The sequence below is a fragment of the Catharus ustulatus genome, chromosome 2, assembly GCF_009819885.2.
Source record: "Catharus ustulatus isolate bCatUst1 chromosome 2, bCatUst1.pri.v2, whole genome shotgun sequence".
NCBI classification, from domain to species: Eukaryota; Metazoa; Chordata; class Aves; order Passeriformes; family Turdidae; genus Catharus; species Catharus ustulatus.
In genome coordinates, this window is record NC_046222.1 from 113,714,551 (window position 1) to 113,732,047 (window position 17,497).

The 17,497-nt window shown below is 40.9% G+C and overlaps 1 protein-coding gene across 1 annotated transcript in view; it reads right to left on the reverse strand.

Moving 5' to 3' along the window:
* Positions 1 to 17,093, reverse strand: part of TAB3 (TGF-beta activated kinase 1 (MAP3K7) binding protein 3) — a 45,240-nt gene extending 28,147 nt beyond the window's left edge. Inside the window, exon 1 of the mRNA XM_033051862.1 lies at positions 16,861 to 17,093. The gene's annotated coding sequence lies outside the window, so the exon portion shown is untranslated. The remainder of the gene's footprint in view (positions 1 to 16,860) is intronic.
* Positions 17,094 to 17,497: the final 404 nt, after the last annotated feature.

Here is a 17,497-nt window from a genome sequence, read left to right on the forward strand (position 1 = left end):
AGGATAGGAATAACAGTTCTTTATTAGCATGTATAATAGAGCAAACAAAACAACAACAACTGTGGCATTGACACTGACCAGAACAGAAGGGCCCCAGTGACCACCTTCCCCTGGGTGCAGTTCCCGTCACGGCCAGCAGGGGCGCTGCGGGCTCACGGCGGGCAGGGCCTGTGCGGTGATTCCCCCGCGCCTGCAGGGGGCGCTGTGGTGCGGGCAGCACGCGGTGATGGCGGCTGGGCCCAGACGGGAAGGGATGGAGGAGAGGCCTTGGTTCTAAAAACCCCTGGGGCTGCTGATCCCAGTGCCCAGATGGGATGGGATGAAGGAGAGGCCTTGGTTCATAAACCTGGGGCAATTGATCCCAGTGCCCAGATGGGATGGGATGGAGGAGAGGTTTTGGTTCTAAGCACTCCCTGGGGCTGCTGATCCCAGTGCCCAGATGGGAAGGGATGAAGGAGAGGCCTTGGTTCATAAACCCCTGGGGCAATTGATCCCAGTGCCCAGATGGGAAGGGATGAAGGAGAGGCCTTGGTTCATAAACCTGGGGCAATTGATCCCAGTGCCCAGATGGGAAGGGATGGAGGATAGGTTTTGGTTCTAAAAACCCCTGGGGCAATTGATCCCAGTGCCCAGATGGGAAGGGATGGAGGAGAGGCCTTGGTTTACAAACCCCTGGGGCAGCTGATCCCAGTGCCCCTGCAGGGCTCCGAGGAGCTCCACGCTGGGACAGCAGGAATGAGCAAGGATTCCTGGGCTGGTGGACGAGATGTACCAAACTTTGGAGCTGTGGCTGGAACCAGAGGACGTCTCAGCAGGCAGGGCATGCAGGGGTACAGTGCAGCGAAAGCTCAGAGCAGAGCTGAAGCAGCAGTGGGGTTGGGACAGCAGCACCCGGCTCCCAGCAGGGCAGGGAGAGGCCAGCCCAAGATCCCAGGCACCCAACCAGATAGTGACAGGTCCCTCTTTTAGTGAGGTGGGTGCTAATAATATGTGTTCAGTACTACCCCAGCCCCTATCCTTTACCCGCCTCTATTCCCCAACCTCCCAACATGAGAGAAATGCAAACAGACGCCTTCCTTCCTTCCCCCTGGGCTTGGCCACTTTGTTATCTTAAGTACCCCTAAGTACCCAGTGTTTCTTAGTAACTTATGGGAAAAATCCTATAGGTAAGGAAGAACAAAAGAAAAGAAACCTAATCCCCAACAAGGACGCGGACAATTTCTGTAACGCACCTTGTCATAAACATCAACGTTTTTCTGCATCGAGAAAATGATTACAAAGTACATTTACACCACAAAGTAGAAGTATTCCTTCTCCTGCAGATACAGAAGAGGCTGTAATTAGCACTAGTTTCAAGTTAAGTGATCTGTGTAAGTATCAGCAGCCCATGTAAGTGACAGCTCTGCAGAAAGCAACATCAGTTGCAGACTGCCCCGCATGCTTTATGTCCTACATTTCTACACCCAAAATGGCCAGCTGAGAAGGAGAAAATTATACCGGGAAGCAAAACGTTCAACACCAGCCTCTGATGACCACCAGCCTCTCCTCACTTTGGCCTTCTGAAACTAGAAGAAAAACCCTAGACTGGAAAGAAGTTGATTGAGCAAGGGGATGACAGAACCACCTTTCAGGATCCCCAGCAAGCACAAACTGATGAGGGACATGACTCTTCACACATGAAACTGAGGAGGGAAGATAAGCACACATAAACAGAAATAAAAAGTAAGAAACAGAAAGGGAGAAAGCTGATAGAGAAAAAAACCCAAGAAACGGAGTCAATACAGAACAACAGTACAGAAAACTATGAACCACACTCACTACAGCAGAAAACATCAACTTCCATTTTTAAAGTTTAATTCAAAACTTTGGTGGTCTGTGTAAATTTCTTTGACATGAATAATTGCTATAAAATATGATGAACAAGTTATACAGCATGCTTGTCTTTTCTATCACTCCAGAAGAATTTGTTAACATAAGGAAATCTAACATGGACCTTGCTGATTCTGTGGTATCTTCTGACAAGTCTTTGCTTGAATACCTGCTCACAGGAGTGTTGCAAGACAGTCACATAGAGAGATTACACACCACGTTATATTAATGTTATTTATGTTTATTGTAATGTAACACTGACACATTGAGGTTATCCATGATCACACCTGTACATGTATAGGTGCTTGACCATGTGCCACAGTCAGGGAACTGCTGTGCCCAATATCCTTGGGCAAAGCAGGAGGCACCTTAAAATACAAAATTATCTGTCAACAACATGAATACATACAGACATGTATGTATGAACTACATATGCATATATACAGATGTTATATATGCCCTAGATCTTTTATTTTTCTTTTGCTTTTGGGGGCAGAGAGGGAAGAATGACTTAAAATGTTTAAATTAGACAGTTGTTTCTGCAACATGAGACCACAACCATCTTCTATTAACATTATTTCATCTCATTTTAGCCCCAGATGGACTTTCTGGGGAGATGTGCCTTAGATACTAAACAATGCAGATATTTTGAAACATTGTCTACACTGACTTCATTCTCTATTAAAAAATACTAATGGGATACACAAAAAAAAAGTCTGGGGAAAGGAAAGCTGTGAGTTTCCCTTCTCTCCATAAGCTTTCCACATGTTACATCTGTTGCAGGAAGAAGCACTGGTATGTGAAGGTAATGTTTAAACGACCAACAGTCAGATAAAGCTGTAGCTGTCCTGTCTATGGAATTGCTTGAATAGTAGAACTCTACAAGGAAGTCTCGATATTATTTCAGATTCACCTGTTCTATCATCTTGGGCCAGAAATGGGACAAGCCAAAAGAAATAATGGAAAGACTAGAATATGAAGGCAATTGTTCATCCTAAACTGATGCATTCCTGCCAAAATTCTTGTACAGCTTCAAAGGCCTTGAAGAGTATCCAGTATCTTGATGAAATCTTTAGAGTATCCTCTGCCTACAAAGAGCTCCAAACCAGGTGGGTTTAACACCTGAGAAACTACAGATAACAGCCGGAAAACTGCAGCCACATACACTAAACCTTTTCATGAAATAAATTAATTTCAGTTTAGAGCCACAGAGTGGGTTGGAAGGGATTTTAAAGATTACCTAAATCCAAACCCCAGCCATGGGCAGTGACCCCTTTTCATTATTGTTATATATGTGTGTGTGTGTATATATATATACATGTTTGTCAATATATTTTTATTATTTGTATTTCTTGTATTTATTGCTTCTCCCAAATTAAAAATATAATAGCTACTCAGTAAATTCTTCTGTTCCCAACTCAATGTACTATCTGAAGTCCACACATCTGAAAAGATAATACATATAGCTAGAATATTCTTTTCTAATAAAGCAGCAGTCTTCATATGTCAAATAACTTTCATGCTCTTCTCTGTACTCTGGGCACAATTTTAAACTGATTTTTTCTTAACATTTATTCTAATTTTCTTATTTTTCTAAAATTAATTTGGAAGATTAATGAATTATAATCACGCTTGGGTCAGCTACAGTTACATAAAAGCACAGACTCCTAAAACCCACACATTAGCTCTCCAAGACTTTAAGTGACGACTTGGGTAGGTTAACCAAAGCTGTGCTTGCAGTCTGGACACCTTAATTATTCAACTCAATGATACTGCCTGCAAAGGCAGGTTGACAGTACATTTGCTTATTTTTGTTGGTCTGACACCAGGCCAGAAAATTTCAAATCCAACTGATGAGATGAATGCAATTCCTGGCTGGAGCATGTGTAACTTTTTACATACAGCTGAGCATAAAAAGACCAATTTTGTGATGATGGAGCTGGATGCTCTTTCACAGAGCCTGTGACTGCAAGCTATAGCAAAAACATGTTGAACAACCCTGGGGCTTTATAGAATCAGCCCTGTGGTATATAAAGGAGTATACAAAGGAGAGGGAAAGAGGTCCTTTACTACTAGGCAATCTTTCCACAGCTGACACTGCATGGCTGGCATGATGGTGAAGTTAAAAGTAAATGTTGCTTTCATCAAGTAGAGATACTGAAAAAAAATTGTATAAATCTGAATATGAGACAAAATTAATGAGGCACACTTTCTGGAACTTTCAGGATTAAGTAGTATTTGACTTTTCAATATATTTCACCCAAAAATCCCTATTCACAGTTTCAGGGGTATCATTTCAAGGTATTTTTACAATACCTTATTCTTATTCTACATGACAAATATCTTTCCAAATGTAAGTTACACATGCAAGTTAAACACCTTAAGCAACCAGCATCTCTCTAAAGGCAAATCATTTCCACACTGATCTGCCTTACTGTACTCCATTAAGGTTGGTAGGATAAACTGCACTGATTTCATTTCCCTTTTAGGAAGCTATCCTCATAATCCTGCTTTAAGAGAAAAAAAACACTAGGGCTCAAAGGCAGCTTCAACCTAAAATAGTTACTAACTCATTCTACTCTTAAAGAGGTTTGGATTATTTCACTTCTCAAAAACAAAAATATGCTGTCCAGCAGCTCAAGGTAGGTGCAGTTTCCAAAATCCATGTCCTTCCTTCTTTGTTATAATAGACCTCTCTCTTCTAGGATTCATGGAGTTTTGTGGGTAATTCAGTAAGGCAATAGCAAAAGAACTGTTGAAATATTCTCTACACCACACTGAGCTTGCTTTGGCATTTGTGCTGTGCTCAGGGCTCTTCACCTCCATCAGAACAGAAGATTGGAACTGACACCCACCCAACAATTTGTCTCAGATGCACTACACAAGAACGCAAAAGCCTTTCTTTCACCTGATATGTCACAGTGGTTTCCTTTGCTTTGATACTACAGCAAAGGAAGAGATGTGGTATTCAGTGCTTTAACCAATCTCTTAACAGTAAAGTTTCTTTACTGTTAAGAAGTGGGAGAGTCCATATGGTTTGTAGAAAGCAACAAGGTGGTGCATGCCCAGATCTTCAATTAATAACTAAGAATTTCAACCTTTTCAAACCAGTCTTCTCATTCAACTCCCTTGAGTCTTAGAGGGGCATCATGCACAGGAAACAGAGGGAAAGAATAAGAAAAAAGTCAAGGTCATATCTCACCACAAACCCAAAGCAGTCTTTTATACAACAGGAGGTTAGACAGTTGAAAAATTTAAAGTTTAAAATAACCTGCTGTCTTTCCCTGGCCAGCCAAGCACAACTGCCACCAGAGTATTCCCCTGAGGCCAGTAAGTGACACACAATGCCTGCCCTGGACAAAGGAGCACAAAGTGAGAGATTTGTACATTTCTGAATAAACAAAACTCTAACCAGTTGAAAGCAAAAATATATTAAAATAACATTGTAATTTGATGCTTTGATTCCAAAATCATAGCTTAAGTAGTCACACCCTCTGCTTCACAGCCCAATGACTCCTTCAGGATTCTCACAACATTACTGCAAACAAACTCGGCTCTAAGCATTTGCACAACCCAGACTCAAGTGTAAGCTTTGGGTTCTCTTTGCTTTTAAAGGAGAGGGAGGAGAAGGAAGGAGATGAAAACCTTTGACATTTCTAGTGCTGTTTAAGCACAAGCTTTATTCTATTTTGTTCTGTGTCATTCCTCCCCCACAGGAGGGAAAGCAATGCTACACGTTCAGTATGTGAATGGCCAGATGAGCTGAGCAATACCATAACAGACTTGTTAAGTTTGACCATAAATCATATGTAGATTCTCTGTTCCTTCCAACTGATGGAGAAATATGCAAATTAAGTAATTAGATACCTCTGAGAAGCTTGTTATTTGATTCAGGATCAGCTTTAAAAAACAAAGGTAATTCATGTTTTAAAAAAACTCCAGACAATACACAAATAATTGATGCTTATTTTCATGACTATTTCACCAGTTTTTCATCATGGTGAACTGAACTCAGTACTATTTAAAGTTTGGGGGTTTTATTGGCTGAAAAATGATGAAATCTTTTAAAAAAACTATTTACCTGAGAACCACAACCAAAAGAATCCCCAGTTACCAGATTTATCTTCTACTACTATCTCATCCAACCTTACTGATTCTCTGTTTTAGCCACCTTCTGCCAAGAAGGGTTACTGGGCTCCAGGCAGGGAATGCACAAGACCTTGGATACCCAACACTCACTCATTCTCCATTCCTGTCTGCACAGCTTAACCTATGGAGTTACTCTTAATTCAAGTATCTTATTACATACTTTGTCTAATTTTCAAATGGATTAAAAGTAAATTTCACAGAAATTTAAACATTTGCAGAAGACAATGCACACTGAACTCTGTACATACTTCCTCAAATAGACAATCTCAATTACTTGGATTATTTGTCAGATTTCCACACCCAACCATTCACTTTGATGAGAAGAGCAACTTTCTACATGTTTGAAAAGTTAATGAATTGCATGCCTAATGAGAAACTGCCTTTATAATAACACATTTCTAAGTATGTGTAAGGGTAAAGACATTCCTTCTGTAGTTATACACGCTCAATTCAACTGAATCAAATCCAGAGTAAATACAAATTACACATAAAAAAACCCCAAACAGGCACCCAATTAAGCCACTGGTTCAAACACTGTAGTATTGACTTCCTACTTATTATTCACTATCTAAACTTTCAAAGAATCATATAGGCATGACAAAATTCTATTTAAAATTCTCAATCTGCATTATTTATTACAAAAAAACCTTCTAGAACTCAAATTGTTATTTTGAAATAAGAACCAAATATTTAAAGGAAATCTCATTACTAGAAATCAAAAGTATGTGTTCCAAATTTACGAAATTTTTAATACAACTGTTTTTACATAAATAAAATGGAACTGCCAAATGCATTTTACATTTTAAAGCAGTGTTTAAATTAGTAGCATAAAACAAACGTATCTCTAACGAAGACTATGTAATAAACATATCCTAGACTGGTCTGGGAGTCAGTAGAAAGACAACTTAGCAGTGAGTTCTGGAATATTAGAATTGCTGAATAAGATGCTACTGAATGTTACTTCCAGAAGCAAAAATTAAAAAAAAAAAATCTAAAACATCTAAAGTGGAAAATAATTAACAGAAGGAAAAAACACACCAAAAATTACAAACATACTACATTCAAATACCAAGCTTCTTACAAACTTCAACTGGGAACATAGGACTGCAATCTAATTCCCTTCTATGCAGAGACACAGAAATACAGTTACAAGGGTAAAGCAATACTGAACATCCAAATTAATTTTTTTTTTTTGGTCAGCATACAGTGTCACAACCCAAAACACCAAGGAAACAGCAAACCCAGTAAAAGAGAGGTGGTTTTGACACTGTTGTTCAACACCAAAAAAACATTTAAAAATTTAAATGAGTATTAGGCACAAAAACCCCTTCACTTCAGGAAATAAGTTAGGGTGGTGGGGGAGGAATCTTTGTTTAGGGAAGTATTTATCATCATAAAATGCTCACCAATAGCACCAAGAGAAATTGTCACAAAGGAAGTCTCATCTGACTGTTTCATAATCACTTTAAACCAGTAAAAACACAATAATTCTGAAAAAAGAATTTGCTTCTCCTTTCCTTTCAATGCTTGCTCCTCCCAACACACCACCACAAATCAAGAGACCAAACAGCAACATGAACATCACTAAAGCTAAACTTTGATTTACAAACACTAAATACTCACCCAAACGGGATCAGCTCTTTGATTCCCCTCAAAACCCCACAATATCTTTGTCCTAGACAGACACAAAACTTTGAGACAGAAGTAGGCAGCCAGGGTGAGAGACAAAGTGTTAGACCAAAGCGTCAGGATGAGATGTAACCACAAAGACCTCAGAGCAGACTCTCCCTTCAGGTAAGGCACAAAAACTTAGTAGAAATTAGACTTTCTCATTAAGAAAGCTGTCCAAGCCACAGTCCAAGACTCAACCCTTTGATTCCATTTAGCAGTTTTCCTGTTAGTCACAGAAACCTCATAATTGCAAGGAACTATGCAACCAGTTCTGGTTGCAGCCAATATAATCTGGTTGGTCACACCTCACCCAGTGATTTAGACATTGAAGTAAAACATGTAACATTTCTAAAAGTCTCATTTTCCATGTTAAATGATAGAAAAATCAGCATCTCCTCAAAATCCAGATGATCTATATTCAAGCAAATCAGAAACCTAAACCTTGGAGAAGTGATTGTTCTCAGCTTCCTGAAAACCTGCCTTCCTGAAATTTTTTTTTCTGAATTTGGAAGAACTGGGAAAAGTTCTTAGCCTTGACCACAGGAAAAACAAAGCCATCAAACCAGATTAGTTATGAATTTCAGGGATTAGTAAATACAAATCACAGAACAGAGAAAATAATCCAAAAACTAATAATGGCAAACTACACAAAACACTAATATTGTGATTGAAAAATGTTAGCATTTTGAAATATGTAGAACTGATACGAGTTTAATCCAGTATGATGTAAGAATTAAAACACATATCTAAAGACAAATTTGCAATCCTCACAGATCCCTTCTGAAAAGTTATTCTGCAGAAAGACTTAAAATCACAGTAATATACTCAGAAGTTACTCATCTTTGAGTATTTAATAAAACATAAATTTGATGTACTAGAATATATGTGTAATAAAAACCTATAATTCAACCTTGAGGTTTGCACCTAAGTAAACTCATTTAATGTTTAAGCAGTCTTTTTTCATAGCTAGTAAAATCATTAACCATTAAAGGAACCCAAATTAAATACTGCTTACTACAAATGCAATACAGCTATTTAACTGCTTTTCAAGAATGCATTATTCAAATCACCACCAAAATACTTCCTGAAAAATTAAAAACCAATTTTTAGAGTATTTGTCTACTGGATAGTCTTCTAGTGGCATTCTGTCACACTGTACATGCTGTCAGGTAACCAAACAACTAAGATGCTCATAGTACCAAGTATGGGATCATTAGTGGTACTGAACAAATGATCCCAAACATCAAATTTTTCTCCTTGCTTGACTTTTATTATAGTTTAATAAAATTAAGATTATTTATGATTATGTAACATGCTTACATAATTCACAAATTCTACTATACACAGAAATTTGCTCTGCATCTCTAAGTATACCACACACTTGCTGGGAAAACAAAACAAACAGCACCCTCATCCCCCGTAAAACCAACTACAGTGAAACAAACAAAACAAAACCAAACTCAGAAAAGCAGACAAAGGAAAGCCCTAAGCAAGGTTAAATGCATTCCCCTTAAGTATGTAGAGTGTTCATTTTCTGAACAGACTAAACAGCCTGTGCCATAAATAGTTTCACTTTAAAAAATGAGTGCAGCTTACATAAGCATGTGGCAGTCAACCCTTTTTACTGATGGCACCACCACCAACAGTGGCAAAAAAGTTCAGAAAGCAGCACTTAGGAACTCAATCAAAATATCTACAGTCCTTACTCCAAGGTTGACTAAGTAAGGCTACTGGCAAAGCTTAAACTCAAATATTCCATTAATTGTCAAGTGAACAGACCCATCCAAGGATTATGCTCAAGAGAAGTTATTCAGAGGAGCCCCAAAGTAGAAATTTGCTACTGTCACAAGGACACAACTTCTCCCATAAGACACATCTGTTTTTTCTGGAACCTGTGCTCTAGCACATAATCAAAACACAAGAACAAAACATATCAAAATGTCAATGTCACAATTACTTTCATCTCACCTGAATAACAGAAATTCTAACACTTAAACCTATTTTGTTTTTCCCTCCTCTTCTACAGCCCACAAAAGCCTTACCTTTCAAAACTTTCAACCAACAAGAGATATTTTAGAGACTTTAGAATCTCATTCTTTAAACTTCTTTACGGGAAGCTGGACAAAATGATCTATGGTATAGATTTTAACAGGATTCAGTGGTGGGGGGAAGCACATAAGGACTGCTTGTTTTTGTGGAGTCTTTTTAAAACTCAATTCACAAAACAGAGTCAAACTTCCTTTGATCCTTTCCTGTCAGCTCCCCAACACCAATCCCCCTTCAGCTAGTTCTCCAAGCCATCAAGTCCATGAACTGTGACCCCACATGGACCATAGCTTCACTGAGCCCAGGACTGGCAGTAAGAAGCTTCCTCCACCTGATCCAACCACCAGGACAGTGAGCAGAACCTCTCCTTCAGAAGATACGGATTTCTTAAAAGGCAAGAGAAGTAGGAGTTCTTCTTCCATCCCCTCTGTGTTTCCAGTACAGGAATCCTCCATCAGACAGGAGACACCAGTCCACTACCACTGTGTTTCAACCTCTCAATAACAGATGGACATGAGAACAAACTGCACTGGGATTTCTGAAATCAAAGCCCGAGAACTGAACAGTACAGCTAAGAGCCAAACAGCACAAGCCTCCATGCCCTGATCACATCTTGGGTAACATATGCTCTTAGGAGAAGTGTCATAAATTTTTGCTACAACTTTTACAGAAAAACGTCTCAGTTAAGGAAAAGCAGCTTTCAAGTGACGGAGTGTTCCTCCAGAAATAGAAGCACTGATTATCACAGTACCAGAAACAGCTGTGTTGTTGGTACTAGTGCCTCCATGAGTAACAACAACAGAGATCACTGAAGATGCCTCAGTGTCCACATTACTACAGAAAGATTTCACTCACCTGATGGAACTAAGAGTATCAAGACCTGCAGTACAGAGTTGCTGAGAGGATTCTTTCCTCTCTTTGGAAAACTTCAAGTTGTCCACTACGGAAGCCATCTCCCTCTTACAGACCCCTTACTCCTAGAAGAAGGAACTTTATTTCAATGACTTCGATGATTTTTCTCTCTTTTTCTCTCCCCATTTTTTTTTGACACAGTAGATCATAACTTTTTAAAGACAGACCAAAATAGCTGATCTTACTCAGGTCTCTCTTAGGCCTAAGGCTACCTTCAGCCACATTTACCTGAACTCCCAAATCTTGAAAAGGATTGGCAGGTAGAACATTTACTTGACTTGGAACTTTCTTTAAAGCAAAAGAACCATTTATGGCATCTAGAGGCTGGGTCAAAAGCAAAGAGGCAGATTTCATTTAAGAGAACCTACATTCTGCCATTTATTAACTTAATTTATCTGCAACAGATGTGGTACAAACTCTCTCTTCCCTTGACTGGATATTCCAAGAAAACAGTAATTTAAAAATGTTTGTTGCACAAAGTGCCAATGAACTCAAACCAACACAGAAAGAAGCTGGATGTGAACAGGGATAATTCTCACTGTCACTGCCTACTACTGAAACCAGTACACAAATTGAAGAATAACAGCTTCAGTGTAAGAGCTGAAGAAACTACAAACATATTCTTGACCAATAATTCAAAAGTTCTTACTCACAATGCATGAAGCATTCAGTCCAACAATGAGATTTGTTGTGAAACACCTGTATAAAACATTGATGTTCATCAAGTTGGAACAGCATGCAAACTATTATAACCACATTTTCATGATGCTGCCCAAACAGCAGGAAACAAAGCATAGATAAAAAACTAAAACAGCTGTTCCCCTGTGCTGTCCATTTGAAACTTGTTAGTTAGTTGAAAAAAATCACCATGCTAATCACAAATGCTAATGTACAAAAGCACTGACAAGTGTTAAAATGTAATTTTGTGTAAGTGTTCCAAACTCACCTGCAACACTTACTCAGCAATTACTGAAGTTACATTTGCAAATGTCCACATCACCCAGCAGCTAAAACTTGATTTTTACCAGGAAGGAACATAAACTTTTCAGCAGAATATCCAGAAAATAACTTAAAAGTTTTTAACATATTCAAATCAGCAGTGAGAAGATATTTGATGTAATGCTTGGTAGTAGAAATTTAACCTATTTGTATTTTTTGAGCCAATATGAAGCAATGGAGAAATTGTACCAAATTAATACTTTGTCTTGACCAAGACATGTCATTTCTGATCCAACCCTAGCAGGATTACAGCAAGCATTACCATTTCTTCAAGATAAGAATTTAAAGGAAAAAAGGCAGGTACACTTTAATGTAATGCTCGGTCACAGTCTAGTAGCTGGCTTACTGTTTCTACAAGTTGATCTTCAAGAACATCCACCCAAAAGCCAAGTTCTAGATTTCTTTCATAACTTGCACATCTAGGTGAAAAAAAAAAAAAAAGACAAAAAAACCCAACCATCTCCTATTCATCAACTATTATTGATCCCATGCCCAATGTGAAAGAACAAACAAATCTGTAACTCTTTCAAGTGCTAGGAAAGAATGCCCACATCTTGAGTCAAGCCAAAGTATACAAACTCCCCACTGAAGACAAAGAATTTCACTTGAGGATTTATATCAATATAACAAATAACGTACATAGAACAAACCAAGGTTTTTGCCAGCCATTTTCTAATGCAGTTGTGACACTGTAAACCAGGAAGAGTTATTCAAACAGATGAGACTTGGGGGCAAATCCCCTCAGAATATAACCAAGGAATGGAAAAATGCTTAAGCTCAAAGCTACAGAATTAAAATATCAACACTACTGTGGTTCTTTTTACCAACTCTGGTAAGAAGCAGCCAATACTGAGTGCAGTTTAATAAATCGTACAAGTTTTTTCCTGCCACAACATCCAAGACAAATACTGAGAGTAACACCTTTTTTTGCCCTAAAAACTCTCCATTTGTCCCTAGATCAGCCATGATTTCACAGAAATTGACCCACCTTTTAAATTAATGTACACTTCATTGGACATGCAATTTCATTTGAAAGAAAGTCTGGAATCTGCAGTAAGGTGTTTTCCATAAAATACTCTTAATGATCCACCAGCAAGCCCAGATGCAGGTAGGAAAGCATCTGTATTTGAGCTGTGACAGCCAGGCTGCTCAACACTACCTTAGCAGAATGACCTCTCTCTGTGACTTTGCTATTTGCTCACAAAGCCCCCTGCTTTAAACAACTCCCTGAAAACAGCACTAATTTTCCTTGCAATAAAGCTAGATTAGGACAAAACCTGGTAATTCACTGCTTTTGAAATACCACTACTTTGAATTCAGACCCTTTATAAAATAAAGCCCACCAGGAACTGAAGAACTAATTTAGCTTCTTAAAAACACAAAGCTGTATATAACCTCAACAGAGATGGCATTTTTCATGTTTATACTATAGTTCTATGCCAGCTATTTTAAAACAATACTTGTAAAAGGAGAAACATTCAACACAGGAATCAATGGGGTGTAAGAATATTGAAATGTTACTTCCACTCTACCATTAACCTGAGACAGACATTATGATCTATGTAGTATTAATACTCTTTAAAAAGAAAGAAAGAACAAGAAAAAAGCCAAACAATAAGAACTCACTGCACAACTTGAGATGCATCAGCAATGCTGTGGCACTGTCTCACATTATTACAGACTGAATTTTGTGTCATGTATTTCAGTTTCTTAAGTCAGTTATGATGCCCAGTGATGTTTTTTCTGGAAGTTGTGCACGTAAGTCTCCTGGATACCAATACCACAGTGCCACCTCTTAAACACTGACTGACACAGCACAGAAGTTGCTGACCAACCACCCTCCTCACACAGAACAGGAAACAGCCAGCAAGGATATCCAGTACCACAGAACCACCTACACACTACCACCCTTTGTTTGGAGCTGGAGAGAGCATTTTGCTGAAGTACTATGAGCACATTCCCAGATTGAAAGCCTTTCAAAGGACAACTCTGACTGACACTTGAAGGTCTGGCAGACTACAAGAACCTATAGCAGTGTTTTCAATCAACACCTTCAACATTTGTTCATGCAAGTCTAAACAAGTATTCCAAAACTCAGCTTTCCATTTACAGCAGTGCTTCACACGTGAGAACTGGCACCATGACAACACCTTCAACTTCTGGAGAACGGTTCTCAATCTCTCACAAAAACAAGGCAGTCAATATTGCCCTTCGTACAGTATTTTAGTCTACTATTCCCACACAGAAATAAGCCTAGACAAAAATTGTATTATACAGAAAACCAAGAGTTCCAACTTGGGGGGAAAAAAAGACAATAGAAAAGTCACTTTAGTTTTCTAGTACCAGTTTAGTGCACTAGGTAGCACCAACACTTTTCAGTTCAGCTTTATTTTTCTGTTTGAGTAAAGACAGTACAGGGACAGGAAAAGATATTGCAAAACCACAAGTCACAGATATTTCTATCATGTACCTTGCAGTCCAAAGTAGTCCAAAAGGTGCTTATGATAATGTTTCAGGCTCTGTATGAGCCCTCTCAGTTTCACACTCCATTTGCCACCTGCCTTTTGACTATACCATGTAACAAAAATAACTTCCACTGCAAACACCTTTAGTTACACTTTATTTGCACTTACGTGTGTGCACACCGGCACTGCACCTACTTCAGCTCACAGCACTGGCAACAGCAGCATCACAGATGCTCCCAGAGCTGAATGTGTCATAGCATAGTTGAGTTGGATGACTAAGCACACACAATAGACTTGATGTTGCCCAAAATTTACTAGATTTGATAATTTACTCAATGACTCTATCATCACTAAAATACCTTTGGTGTCAAAAAGGGAAATCAAAGGCTTTTGCTTGTGTTGGTGATTTTGCTGAAACACTGAAGCTGTGAAAGCAGGGATTTGAAAACCATCCCAGCTGAAGGAAAAGTGCTTTGAAAAAAATTCAATAAAACATCTTAGGTTTCCTATTTATTATGTACTGCAGTACATACCCAAGTAACTCTTGCCCTAACCAAGAATATTTTTGCAGGACATACTTTGAGGTTACTTATGCTGTTTACAAATACATAGAAAATTAATCAACACAGATTTCAAGTCAGGAGAAAGCCACTACAGACCAGTGCAACCAAAAAACTTCATTTAAGCCCCACATAATTCTTGAGAGGTGACAGAGGAGAGTTCCTGCCAGATAACCCAAAGAATCACATCAATGTATTCTCCTGGATGACTTCAAAGGAGTCTTTTTCCATTAGAGTTACCTTTTACTGTGCAACTCAACAGAGACACCAGCATAGACATCACCAAAGATGGTTGAAAGAGCTATGTTTTCACAATACCTACTCAACTTATCTAGTCTTCCTCAAGATGAAAAGTCATGGAAAGAAAAAGGAGCCTCAATGAGATTTTGGAAACAAGAATAGACACAGATCTCACAACACCTTCGTTACATTTACCTACAATCATTATCTGTAAAGGTCATGACTCAAGATGAAAAAAAATGTATCACAAAAGTAAAAGTTCATAAGAATACATCACACTTATCCAGCTACCTATGTTTAAACCAAAAGATTCAAGATTAAAGGCAAGCTTAAATGCTGAGTTTATTATTCTTTACTAATGTGTGCAAAATTTGATGTGTTGGTAATTTTATGGACAAACTGAGACAGTCTACATATATGTGCATTAATACAGGTTGTTACAGCACTCTTCAGATTGCTGCTGTCAATAGACACCGCTCACAAGGCAGGACAAAATAAAAGCTTTAACAAATGTTGTGAAATACTTTATTTTTAAGAATCCTGTTCCTCTCTTCTCTACAAAGAGGAAATGAACTTAACATTTCTTCTTTTTACATAAAATATGTTAACTGCAAATATACTTAAGGAGGGGTAGAAGAAAGTATTGCTTTTCTTGGAGATCTAGAAAACAAAATTAAAGTTACCAGAACAGTGACTGGCCTTTGACCAAGCAAGCCTTAGCTGTAAATTATAAGAGTTCTGTTATACTAAGTCCACTGGAAATATTAGTAATCAGGTGGACCTGCTACAGAACATAAGCCCATAAAGAAATATTACTCAATTTTGTCACCAGCACTAAAAAAAACCAAACACATATTGACACAACAGCTGGACAGGTTGACCTGATCACTCTCAATATTTATTTAGAATTGAAGAATAGCATCTTCAAACCTGTTAGCATTGAGACCTTCCATAACAGTTTTATGCATGTTTACCTGAACACAGTGTCTTACTATTTTCATTACTTTCCAAGTGTGGCATATCTGAGCCATTCCATTTTTTTGCACACAGGGAATCTCTACCAAACCCTGAAGTGCAGATACTCCCAAGCCATCTAAGCAATTGTCTTTCCTCTCCTTGTTTTCTCCTTGTCAAAGCCAGGGAAACAACGGCCAATATCATGTTACAAGTTATGTTTGAACAAGGGGAAAAGCAGTGACTGCACAGTCCTACACTAACACTGAACAGCATAAATAAGAGCTGCATCCATCCACCATATCCACTTACATTAGAAAAAAAACCTAAAATGAAACTCGAGTTAATCTTCCTCAGAGCCAATACAAGCAGTCGATAAGATCTCAAAGCCGAGCTGAAGCCAAGACTCTGGACAGAGCACAGCCAAGGCCTTGCTACCTTTGGGGGCCTTCTGTTTCTAGAGCCAAGGCACAGCAGCAGCAGCATCGCGCTGCAGTCACGTCCAAGGGGCAGCGGCAGCGTTTACCTGTGAATCCATTTGCTTTCTATTAATTTATTTTTACGCAGCAAGAGCAGCATCAGCGGCTCAGCAGACACAACAGCCCCTGCTGAGGGGACACCCGCTCGGGGATCCCCGGGCAGTCCGCCCGCCTCGCTCCGTGAAGGGCTCCAAAAACAAAGAGCAAAGTTTTCCCGGCTCGGTGCGTGGGAATGCGGCAGCAAAACAGGAGCCAGGATCAACACGAGCCGCCTCCCGTCACCACACCCGGGCCCACGCAGGGCAGGACACCCCCTGCTCCCCGGGCAGCCCTCGGTGTCCCCCGGGACGGCTGCAGCCCGCTCCCACACGGGGAGGGGGACACCCCCAGCCCGGTGGGATGGGGGGAGCGGGGGGTGTCACCCGAGCCTCCCTCAGCGACCCCCAGCAGCGGGGCAGGCCTGCCCGCCCCCAAATTCACCCCCCAACCCTCTCCCTCCCCACCGCCCCCCCTCACCGTGCTGCGCTGGGGGCTCGGCTCCGGCTGCGGCTGCGGCTCCGGCGGCTGCATTCCCACCCCCGGCTCTGCCCCGGGCCCCGCTGCGGGGGCCCCCCCGCTCGTCCTGAGGAAGGGGAGGGGGAGAGGCGCGTGCCCCGGTGGGCGCGGGCGCGAGGAGCGGAGGCTGGAGCAGGGACAGGGTCCCGGGGCAGAGCGCGGCCGGGAAGCGCTTCCGGGCTCAGTGCGGGGCGCTGGGGCCGCCGGGCGGGGCGGGGCCCCGGCTGCGCCCAACGGCATCCGACATGGCGCGGCCCGCGCGCGCCGGACCGCGCGGCTCTCGCGAGACTTGGCGGAGGCAGCGGCGGGGGGGGAGCGGGAGCGCGAAGGCGCGCGGCAACGAGCGGGGGAAGGCGGGGCGGGGCCGGGGGCGGGGCCAGCCCGGGAGGGGCGGGGCCTTGGCTGGGGGCGGGGCCAGGCCGGCGTGAGGGGAGGCTGCGGGCTGGGGGTTCCCTCCTGGCCCCGCTCCGCCCCGTCCCCGCAGGGAATATTCATCGCCTTTAAACCGAGCTGCCCCGGAGCCGCGCAGGACGCAGTGTTCCGTGCTAGTGGTGGCTGAGGGCTGTTCCACCCTCGGCCCGAGCTTCCCGCTCTAGAG